This window comes from Gossypium arboreum, chromosome 10 (genome assembly GCF_025698485.1).
Source record: "Gossypium arboreum isolate Shixiya-1 chromosome 10, ASM2569848v2, whole genome shotgun sequence".
Taxonomy (NCBI): domain Eukaryota; kingdom Viridiplantae; phylum Streptophyta; class Magnoliopsida; order Malvales; family Malvaceae; genus Gossypium; species Gossypium arboreum.
This window is the reverse complement of record NC_069079.1, coordinates 30,585,238-30,596,435: the sequence shown is the minus strand read 5'-3', so window position 1 is coordinate 30,596,435 and position 11,198 is coordinate 30,585,238. Positions and strand designations below refer to the sequence as shown.

The window sequence follows — 11,198 nt, the reverse complement described above, 5'->3', positions numbered from 1 at the left end:
GATTCTCGATTTTTATATAAATTACATGGCTAACTTGATTGATGAATATGTGTTAGGCTTGTAGCCAAATTGATTTGTGATATGTTTTGGTTTACTTACCTAAATTGTGGTTAAATGGTAAGTTAAATTTTGTGTCATACGAACTTACTAAGCTTAAATTCTTACTCTGTGTTATTTTTTGTGTTTTATAGTGGTTCGGAAGCTCATTCACATTAGAAGCTTGTCAGTGCTATATCACACTATCTATCGGCTTTGTTGGTACTTTTGATTATCTAATTTCGGTTATAATGGCATGTATAGGTTATTTTGGCTAATGATAGCCTATATGTTTTGTTAAGTTTTTAGCCATTGGAATTGACCAGTGTTTTGGTATATTTTGCTATATATATATAAATGGCCTTATCATGTTTAATGTGTGGTTTGGTATGGTTAACATGAAAACTGATTTATGTTTGATAGATGAAATTTAAATGGTGTTTGAATATGCATATGAATATGTATTACAAATTGGAGTAATTTAGTGCTTGTTGTGGAAAGCACATAAGTATAATGATGTTAGTTTTTAAATGATTTATCTTGTGAATTGGTTTTTTTAGGTACCAAATGGTTGAGCTTGATAAGTGACCTACATGTTAAGTTTTGGTACAATTATACATATTTGTATTTGGTCATTTAGGTAAGTTTGGATACATATTTGACATATTTTTAATGTAACAGCCAAATTTCGATGAGGTCGGAACAATGGTCTCGGGACCACAAATCTGAGTTAAAAGTAAAAATTATTTTATTTTTATGGTTTGCATCATGATAGGAAGGTCACATGAAAATTTTAATACGAAAATTTTATAGATTGTGTGGTTAATTAGGTAAAGGACTAAATTGCATAAAATGCAAAAGTTGGGTGCTAGTAGCTATAGGTGCCAAATAGCTATAGAGTTTAAAACTTAAGGTCTTTACATGATAATTATACCATTGAAGGGTAGTTAGTAGATATTTTAATGACTCATCCATGGAAAATCTAAAAAAGGCAAGGGACTAAATTGGAAATCACTAAAATTAAAAGATGATAATCAAATAAAAAGAAATATTCATCTAATTTCATATTATCTTCCCCAAAATTTTCAGGAAACCCTAGGAGAGAGGAAGAAAACTTACGAAGCTTGAAAAGGTATGAGATCAAGTCCCGTTTTTAATGATTTTTATATTTTAAAATCGGGATAATCTAATCTCTCTATTTAGAGGATTAATTTGAAAAGTTATCAAGGTATGAAATTTGGGTCATGGATGAGTATGATGAAAATTAGTAATTTATGGTAGGAAATGAAAGTTTATTCATAGATAAACAACTTTTACAAAGTAATTTTTTATGAAAACTTGATTTAGGGACTAAAATGAAAAATGGTAAAAAGTCATGAAAAATTCTGAAAATTGTGAAAAATGTGTGCTGTAAATGTTGTTTATAAGTTTCGTCTAGGCTTGGAAAAAGGGTTAAATTTCATGAATTTCATTTTCCGAGCATAGGGATGAAATTGGAATTTTTGAAAAAGATAGGGGCAAAATGGTAATTTTTCCTAGGACGCAATAAAATGCAAATGTATATGAAATGTGATAGATTAATAGTCAAATTTATCCATATAGATTCGGAAAGACCAACTATGGAACTAGATCAAGGAAAGCAAAAGGTTTCGGATTAGTTGAAATTCAAAAACGAACCATTTTCCAAGTAAGTTTGTGTAACTTAACTATATATGTTAAATGCTTAAATTTAATTGTATGATTGTGTTGATGTGAATGATATAACATATTTAACACAACAAACCCGGCCTAGACGTTATGCCCGCATCTGTGATGTCATATTGGAGTAAGTTCTGAAAAACGTAGTTCTATTAGAAAATTTCGTTTGTTTTAAAACCTTGTTTATGATCCTTATGAAAAGCTATATTTTTTTTATTTATTTGCTAAATAAAAGGTTCGTTAAGCAAAGGATGTCACATACCAAATCATTATTACATTTTAAACAATGTTCATTGCGGAAGCTTTTAAAACCAGTCACGTGGCATAGTAGTTGAAAATTTTTACCTTTTGAAAACCCAGGTCCTACTGCTAACAGATGTAAGTCAATTTAAATAAATCCCCAAATAAAAAAAAAACTTTAAACGGCCTTATTACATAAATTTTACCCTTTTAAAACTACTTTTACTAATAGCAAAATGAAAACATAAACAGTGATGTCGCCATCTCTGAGTCCCTTGTAGCACCAACCCGCTTAAGGATTTCCTGCATGGATAAGCTGAAAAGGTGAGTTTATGAAAACTCAGTGTGTAATCCTTATTTACCAAATAGTCAAACATACAGTGTTGAACAGTCTGGGCCTAAGCCTATATCAGTAGTGATATCAGTGAGGGCTAACGTAGCGATATCAGTGAGGGCCTTAGCCCAATACAGTAGCAGTATTAGTGTGGGCCTTAGCCCAATTCAGTACAGTATCAGAAATGCATACAGAGATCCTACCCATCCATCCTCTACACTCCACTCCATTCAGCCCTACACTCCATGTGGGGATAAAATCGACCCACCCATCCCTACACTCCAGAATATAGTACCAGTTGCGGCACTAAAAGTATTTGCAGCAGAGCTGCCAGTATTAGGCTTATAGCCTTTCAGTACACTTCCTTCAATATCATATGTCCCCCCATGCAATGCAACATAATATATATGAACAAATAATAAAGATGGCATGCTCAACATTCATATATCACATAGGGGTATATCCGTTATTTACCTCATAAAGGTATAACCGTCGTAACATAAATTAGGGTCTAGGTATACTTACCGACCCAACAGTATGTCCACAGTCATCTCGTGCGACCCGTGCAACCTTAACAATTAATCAGTGAAAATGGGCCCAAGCCCATAATATGGCCCATGAAGGCCCACACACTCGTGTGGCCTAGTAAGCCCAAATAATGGCCTTGGCCGTGTAAACAACATAGCCGGCCCAATAATCTCAGAACTAGAAGCACTGATGTAGGTTAGATATGCCTCGCAACCCTTACGAACCAACTTCTCAGCTCTAAGTGCAGAAATCACATTTGATAGATAGTTCCGACGCTCCCCAATCGCAACTACCTCGTCATCCTTGACAGTTTTCAATACTACCGTTTAGCAGCACAATCCAAATTCACCTGATGCTTAACTAGCCAATCCATACCTAGTATCAAGTCGAATTCTCCAAAAGGGAGTTCCATTAAATCTGCCAAAAAGATTCTTCCTTGCACCTCCAAAGGTACCTCCTTAAACACTTTATTCACTCTGACAGACTGCCGTAAAGGACTTAACACAGTAACCTCACTCGTAGTGTTTTCAGAAATCAAACCCAAATTCTTAGACATAGTGCATGCTATATAAGAGTGCGTAGGCCCAACATCAATCAATGCAGTGTAAGGTTCATGAAGAATAAAGAACGTACCTGTAATGACATCTGCAGCGTCCCCGTCCTCTCGGTAATGTGCAGCATAAGCTAGTGCCGGCTGTCTTACCTCAACATGACCAGCACCTTTACCTAGTGCTCCATGACCACGACCTATACTGTTTCTGCCTCTAGCCTGACCATAGCCTCTCAATGGCTACTGAAAACCCCTTTGCGGCTGAACAATATCCATACCAGTAGCTTGCATCTGATTGGGCCTCCGTGGAAAATCTCTAATACGGTGCTCTATAGATCCGCACCCTAAACATGCCCCTAACCTCTTCCAACACTCGTCCTGATGGCGTTTCCCATAATCAGCATAAGGCTGTAGTCTAGTAGCAGCGTCAGGGGCCCCAACTCTAGCTAGCCCATCAAAGCCGGCCTTCTTCTTAGGCCCTATAGCTGAACCTGAGGGCTCCCAAACCCTCTTGTTCCTTCATTTATCCTTCTCACAGTTTTGGCGCTCAGCGCGCTTCACATCCTCAGCGATCTTCACTTTCTCTACTAACACAGCAAAATCTCGCTCCCTCTGTGGAGCTATCAAAACCTGCAGATTATCTCTAAGGTCATCCTCAAAACAAACACAACGCTCATATTCCGTTGCCACCATCCCACGTGTGTAGCGGCTAAGTCACAAAAACTCAGACTCATATTCAGCTACTGACTTATCCCCTAGAGTCAGATTCAAAAACTCCCTTTTCTGGGCATCTACATAACTAGCACCTACATATTTCCCTTGGAGAGCATTCTTGAAAAACTCCCAAGTCAACCGGTTGGGCTGAGTACCCTCTTTCACTGTAAGCCACCACTAATAGGCTTCATCTCGTAATAATGATACTGCACCTTTTAGTTTATGCTCGAGGGTGCAGTCGAGTTCATCCATGATCCTCTCCGTGGCCTTTATCCAATATTCAGCCACATTAGGGGCAACTCCAGCGATACCCCTAAAAATCTCAGCCCCATTCCTTTACCGACCTACGACCCACTGTACCAGTATTAGGCCCAACGACCCTCTCTAAAATTCGCAGCATAGCTTGGGGTAGTGCGTCGTCCCAACTGTACGATCATGTGACCTAGTCTCAGTCACAAGTGAATCCGGTGCCTCTATTGCCTCAACATTAGGCATATGACCCGATGCCGAAGACCCAGCTCGAGCACCTCTACAGCCTGCACCACGGCCTCTTGTACCCCTTCCATGAGTACCTCTGGTGCTCATTATCGATTTGTGTATGATCTGTATTAACAGTTTTATGCATAAATTTTTACAGTTTCAGTGTTTATTAATGGATGTTTTATGAAAAATAGCATCAATAACTCAGAGTTGTTTGTTTTCGCAGTTTGTTTTCGCAGATCATAGTCTCACTACAGTTTCAGTTTACCTTAATAAAGGTTTCAATATAGTCTATTATCTACGATAATCTCTATAATTCAACCACATCGAATAGTAGTTTAAGAGAACTTACAAAGTCGGCGCCGGAGACTCAGTAGACCACACATTCGGAAACAACACCTCAAAATATTTTCCACCATTTAAAATAATTCTTTTGAAATTTACGTTTTTAGGAAAAACCTAAATCCACAGTCGAGTTTTATAGCCTGGCTCTGATACCACTAAATGTAACACCCTAAACCCGACCTAGAACTTATGGCTGCATCTGTGATGTCACATTGGTGTGAGTTTTGAAAAACGTTGTTCTATTAGAAAAGTCCATTTGTTTTAAAAGCTTGTTTATGATCCTTATGAAAAGCTATCTTATTTTATTTATTTGCTAAATAAAAGGTATGTTAAGCAAAACATGTCACATACTAAATCGTTATTACATTTTAAACAATGTTCATTGTGAAAGCTTTTAAAACCAGTCACGTGGCATAGTAGTTGAAAATTTTTACCTTTTGAAAACCCAGGTCCTACTGCTAACAGATGCAAGTCAATTTAAATAAATCCCCAAATAAAAATAAAACTTTAAACAACCTTATTACATAAATTTTACCCTTTTAAAACTACTTTTACTAAAAGCCAAACGAAAACATAAACAGTGGTGTGGCCATTTCAGAGTCCCTCGCAGCATCGACCCACTTAAGGATTTCCTGCACGGATAAGCCAAAAAGGTGAGTTTATGAAAACTCAGTGTGTAATCCTTATTTACCAAATAGTCAAACATACAGTGTTGAACAGTCTAAGCCTAAGCCCATATCAGTAGCGATATCAGTAAGGGCCTTAGCCCAATCAGTAGCAGTATCAATGTGAGCCTTAGCCCAATTCAGTACAGTATCAGAAATGCATACAGAGATCCTACCCATCCATCCTATGCACTCCACTCCATCCAGCCTACACTCCATGTGGGGATAAAATCGACCCACCCATCCCTACACTCCAGAATATAGTACCGGTTACAGCACTAACAGTATTTGCAGTAGAGCTACCAGTATTAGGATTATAGCCTTTCAGTACACTTCCTCCAATATCATATGTCCCCTCATGCAATGCAACATAATATATATGAACAAATAATAAAGATGGCATGCTCAACATTCATATATCACATAGCGGTATATCTATCATTTACTCATAGAGGTATAACCGTCGTAACATAAATTAGGGTTCAGGTATACTTACCCACCCAACAATAGGTCCACAATCGTCTCGTGCGACCCGTGCAACCTTAACAATTAATCAGCAAAAATGGGCCTAAGCCTATAATACGGCCCATGTGGGCCCACACGCTCGTGTGTCCCAGTAAGCCCAAATAATGGCCTTGGCCTTGTAAACAACACAGTCGGCCCAATAATCTCCACACATCCGTACAGTTTGCCCTATGCGGGGCCCACGAGCCTGTAGGGCCCACACATCCAATTTTGGCCCAATTTGGCCTAAAACGACCTAAGCCCACGAGATCGCTCGGGGAGGCCTCTACAATCATGTGCTCACGCTTATGTGTTTAGATGACCACACGAGCAAGCGCACAATCACGTGGCATCGATGATAACAGTTTTCCGGCTTTTGCCATTTAATGAATGAAGCAGTGTGATTACACACCTTTTGGTGAGAAGACCACCAATCACCACACGTCCCAACCTAGATCCAAGTATGATCCAATTTTAGTCCTTAAATCGTTAGGGTTAATTCCCTTTTATTACACTTAGAACACTAAACGTACCATTCACTTACCTTGATTAAGCATGCAGGGTTTACTCCTCCCTTAAGCTAGCGATCAAGCACTCCTTATCAATGATCTGTACTACCAAGGTAGTCAATTAATGACGATTCATATTCACACACTGCTTGAATCAAAAATAGATTTATAGAAAATACTAGATCAAATGCAGGAAATAAGACATTCGGCCAACACTTTCTAGCACCAATCTTACACCAAGTTCACTACATGATATCTAAGGGTTAAGTTACCTTTAGTCAAGAGAAACGCACAAGGTTTTGAATGCTTCAGGAATCCCTTGAGAACCCCTTCACTCCTCAAATAGTTCTAAAATGCAAGAGCACCATGAATGAGGGGCAAAAAGAGAAAAGCCAAGGATGAAAGAACATAACAGAGACTTACCAGGCACTATTTAGCCAATGCACCAAAGGTAATAGAAGGGTGAAGAGAGAAAAGAAATAGAGGGGAAGAAGAAACAAGATATTCTGCCAAAAAAATGTGTCGAAGAAGAAAGTAATGTTAGGAGAAATCGGTCAAGAAGGAAGACCCAAAAGAAAAGTAGTTGGTTGTAAAAGGAACCAAATGGTCAAAATGAGTAGCAACAATTGGAAACTAAAGCAAAATTACTCAAAAGATAAAGCAATATTCGGGCTCTACCAGAAAGTACAAGAAAACAAAATAGAATTATTTGGCAGGAACCAAAAAAGAAAACAACCACAAACCAATTTCGGCACTTAAATCGCCTATGACCAATTTTGGCACTAGAGAGTTCCACTTTCGGCAGAAAACTACCTCACCCTTCATCTCCCCTAAACTCTCCTAGAATCTCTCCCTTTATCTCTCCTCAGATCCCTCAAACACCTATTCAAAATCCTTTCAAACTCCCCTCTAACAACCGACCACACACACCACTCTCCCTCAAACACTCCAACCATTAGAGTTTCGGTCAACCCCAACTACCTACCTTGTGTGAGCAGCAAAATAACTCCCTTGCGCATAGGGTACCTCGAACTCAAGAACCTTAGGCACACCCACATGCTACTTACCATTAAGCTAACAGGCGTTACATTGCTATATTCTACTCATTTTAATTTCAAAGTCCATTAACAACATGCAAGGGTTTATGCAACAAGAAAACAAAAATTTTTGCTAAAACCTAGGTTTGAACTCAGGACTTCTCACACTACTCAGTACCCTTAACCATCACAGCAAGTAAGCCGACATGTAATATAACACGCAATTAAATTACTAAAGATTTGGGGCGTTACAACATACATTATGAAATAATCATAAGTTGTGAAATATGGAAAAATTTCCATGTTTCGGTTGAATGTTGAAATTCAATGGATTAAGGTGATATGCTTGAACAAGAATAATACTCCACATGTTGTAAAAAGGATTTAGCCTAGACGGGTAATCGTGATATAAGCCATGAGCCTATGCTATAGATTGGATTTAGCCCGAACGGGCAATCCAAATTAAGCTCTTTAGAGCATATGTACTAAAAAGGATTTAGCCTGGACTGGTAATCTATAACATAATATGTGGCTTGAGAGTGTGCTTGTAAGTTTATACCCAAATGGGGTACTTTTGAGTATACTAACCGGATGTCCATCAACATTTCAATAGTTCAACAGAAAAGGGAATCTTGAAACAAGGAAGGGTGAAAAAAATTATAGAACTTGTAATGTGATGAGCTCATCTATGTTTACTTGATATTCATATGAGATTATGTGGCTAACTTGTTTGAATAAGTGTATGTGTTTGGTAACTTACCCAAGATTTATGGAATATATATTTATATGTGCTTATGTTAATAGATAAGGCCAGTAATTTATTTTCCATTGTACGAACTTACTAAGCATAAAATGCTTATTCCGTTAATTTTTCCCTGTCTTATAGTGCTCAAAGCTCGCGAAGGTTGGAAATCAGTCGGAGCAGTCATCACACTATCCACTATCTCATTTTGGTATAAATAGAAATCTTACTTTGGTATAATGGCATGTATAAGCTTAATTGGCCAATTATGGCTTGATGATGATGTTTGTAATCTAGCCATTAGACTGCCTAGTAATGGTTGTTTGATATACTTGTAATGTCATGCTATGCTATTGATAAACCGTAATATATACATATTTTTACCCATGCTTGGCATATTTATGAATGATTTTTCCTTGGTTTTAGTGAATTCGATGCTCCTAATCCTTTAATTTCATGTTTTATACTCAGAAGAGCTTAGGATAGCAAAAAGAGCAAGAAATGGGCCAAAAACGGGCAAATTAGGCCTAAATCAGTGTTTTTCATGGTCTAGGCACTTCCACACGGGTGATCCACACGCCCGTGTGTCATGGCCGTGTCGACCAAGAACCAAATCAGTATTACACACGGCCTAAGCACCTTCACACGGGCGTGGCACACGGCCGTGTCTCTGCCTAGCCCAAGCATAGTTCTATTTGGAAAAAGGGCACTTTTGATGGTTTTGAAGCATTCTAAAGCCTATATAAACACCCTAGAAGAGGATTAGAGGGGACACACAGAGTTGGAGGCAGCAAATACTCGCGAATAGCCATCAGAATCACCTCGGAGCCAGGATCTACATCAAGACTGAAGATTTCCATCCAATTTCCTAAAAGTTCTTTGGGTTTTTCTTTATGTTTTATTGTTTTCCAAACTTTGTGATGTTTTCCATTATTGTTATTAACTAAACTCCCTAAATACCTAAGGGAGATGAACCCTATGACGAATCTTATTACTATTTGAATTATATGATAAAGACTTATTATTATTCTTAATTGAGAGTTCTAAATTCTTGTTTTAATATTCCAGGGTATTAATTCAGGTTTTGATGTGCTTAATCAGTGGAGAAAAAGTCCCTGTTTAAGAGTAGATCATCCATAATTAAGCGGATTTGAATACACTCCTAGAGATAGGATGACATAAATCTGCCGGATTAGAGTCAAATTTAATAAGGGAATTCATAGATCAAGTTAATACGACAATAGGGGTTTTAATTAGAAAGAGATTTCAATTAATCAACCTAAAGTTAGTTGTTCTTAGTCTCGAGAGAGATATTAACATAAATTATGGATTTCTACGGATTAAGTTAAGTGAATAAATTGTCTAATTCAGAAGTAATAAGTGAAGTCTAGGTGGATTCTTCCTTGGGTATTGTCTTCTCTATCGGTTTTTCCCAAAGTATTCTCTAAACTTCATCTTTGTCGTAATCTTACTTAATTAGATAAATAGTTTTAGTTTAAAAACACACTTTAATTCTTAGGCTAGATAATAAAAAGATAGTAATTACTAGTACTTTTAGTCCTTGTGGATACGATATTTCTGGTCTTACCATAACTATACTACTGTTCAATAGGTGTGCTTGCCTTAAATCAAATTTTTAGTTAGTTTCACGACCATCAAGTTTTTGGCTCTGTTGCTGGGGACTAAAATATTAGGAATGCTTAATTTTTATTACATTAGCCATTTATTTTATTGCAATTTATTTTAATTTTAATTTTGTTTATATTACTAAATTTTCTTTCATTTACTTCTAGTAGGTTTTTATAGTTTATGACTAGAAAAAACCCGTGGGACCTCTATTTTTTGATAGTGAGATCGAAAGACAGCTCGTAGAAATCGAAGAGAAATAAGGCAAAGCCTACGATACATAGAGGAAGGACAAGAGGATGATATTCAAACCACAACCAAAGAGATGGCTGATAATCAAAATAATCAGTTACCTCTTGTGGCTGTTGCAAACCCAGTAAATCAGAATCCTGCTCCTCGTACTATGTATGATTATGCTAAACCTACTCTAACAGGAGCTGAATTGAGTATAGTTAGACCTGCTATTGCTGCAAATAATTTTGAACTGAAACCTAACACAATTCAAATGATACAATAGTTTGTTTAGTTTGATGGTTTGCAGGACGAGGATCCAAACATTCATTTGACGAATTTTTTGGAACTTTGAGACACTTTTAAGATCAATGGCGTTTCTGGCGATGCCATTCACCTTCGTTTGTTTCCATTCTCATTGAGAAATAAAGCTAAATAGTGGTTAAAATCGTTACCACGAGGGTCAATCACTACTTGGGAACAAATGACCGAAAAATTTTTACTAAAATATTTTCTACTAGCTAAAATGGCTAAACTAAGGAATGTTATCTCTTCTTTTGTGCAGATGGATCTAGAAACCCTGTATGATGCATGGGAGAGATACAAGGACCTATTAAGAAGGTGCCCTCACAATGGGTTACCTCTATGGTTGCAGGTTCAGACTTTTTACAACGGTGTGAACCCTTCAACAAGGCAACTTATCGACACAGCCGCCGGTGGAACTTTAAACAACAAAACACCTAAAGAGGCTTATGAATTTATTGAAGAGATGTCACTGAATAACTATCAGTGCAAGTCATGTGAACGAAGCTGGCGAAAGCTACTGGCGTTTTCAACCTCGACGCGGTTACTATGCTATCTAACCAACTAGAACTTTTAAATAAAAAGATTGACGGTTTGTATGGTTCTACTCAGGTACATCCAGTAATGAGGTGTGATTCAAGTGGAGGAGGAGTACA

At 37.5% G+C, this 11,198-nt stretch overlaps 1 non-coding gene across 1 annotated transcript; it reads right to left on the bottom strand.

Moving 5' to 3' along the window:
- Window positions 1-10,771: 10,771 nt before the first annotated feature.
- On the bottom strand, window positions 10,772-10,878 carry LOC128282988 (small nucleolar RNA R71). Its single transcript, XR_008273334.1, has one exon. It is a non-coding gene; the product is annotated as a small nucleolar RNA R71 (small nucleolar RNA).
- Between the last annotated feature and the right edge of the window lie 320 nt (window positions 10,879-11,198).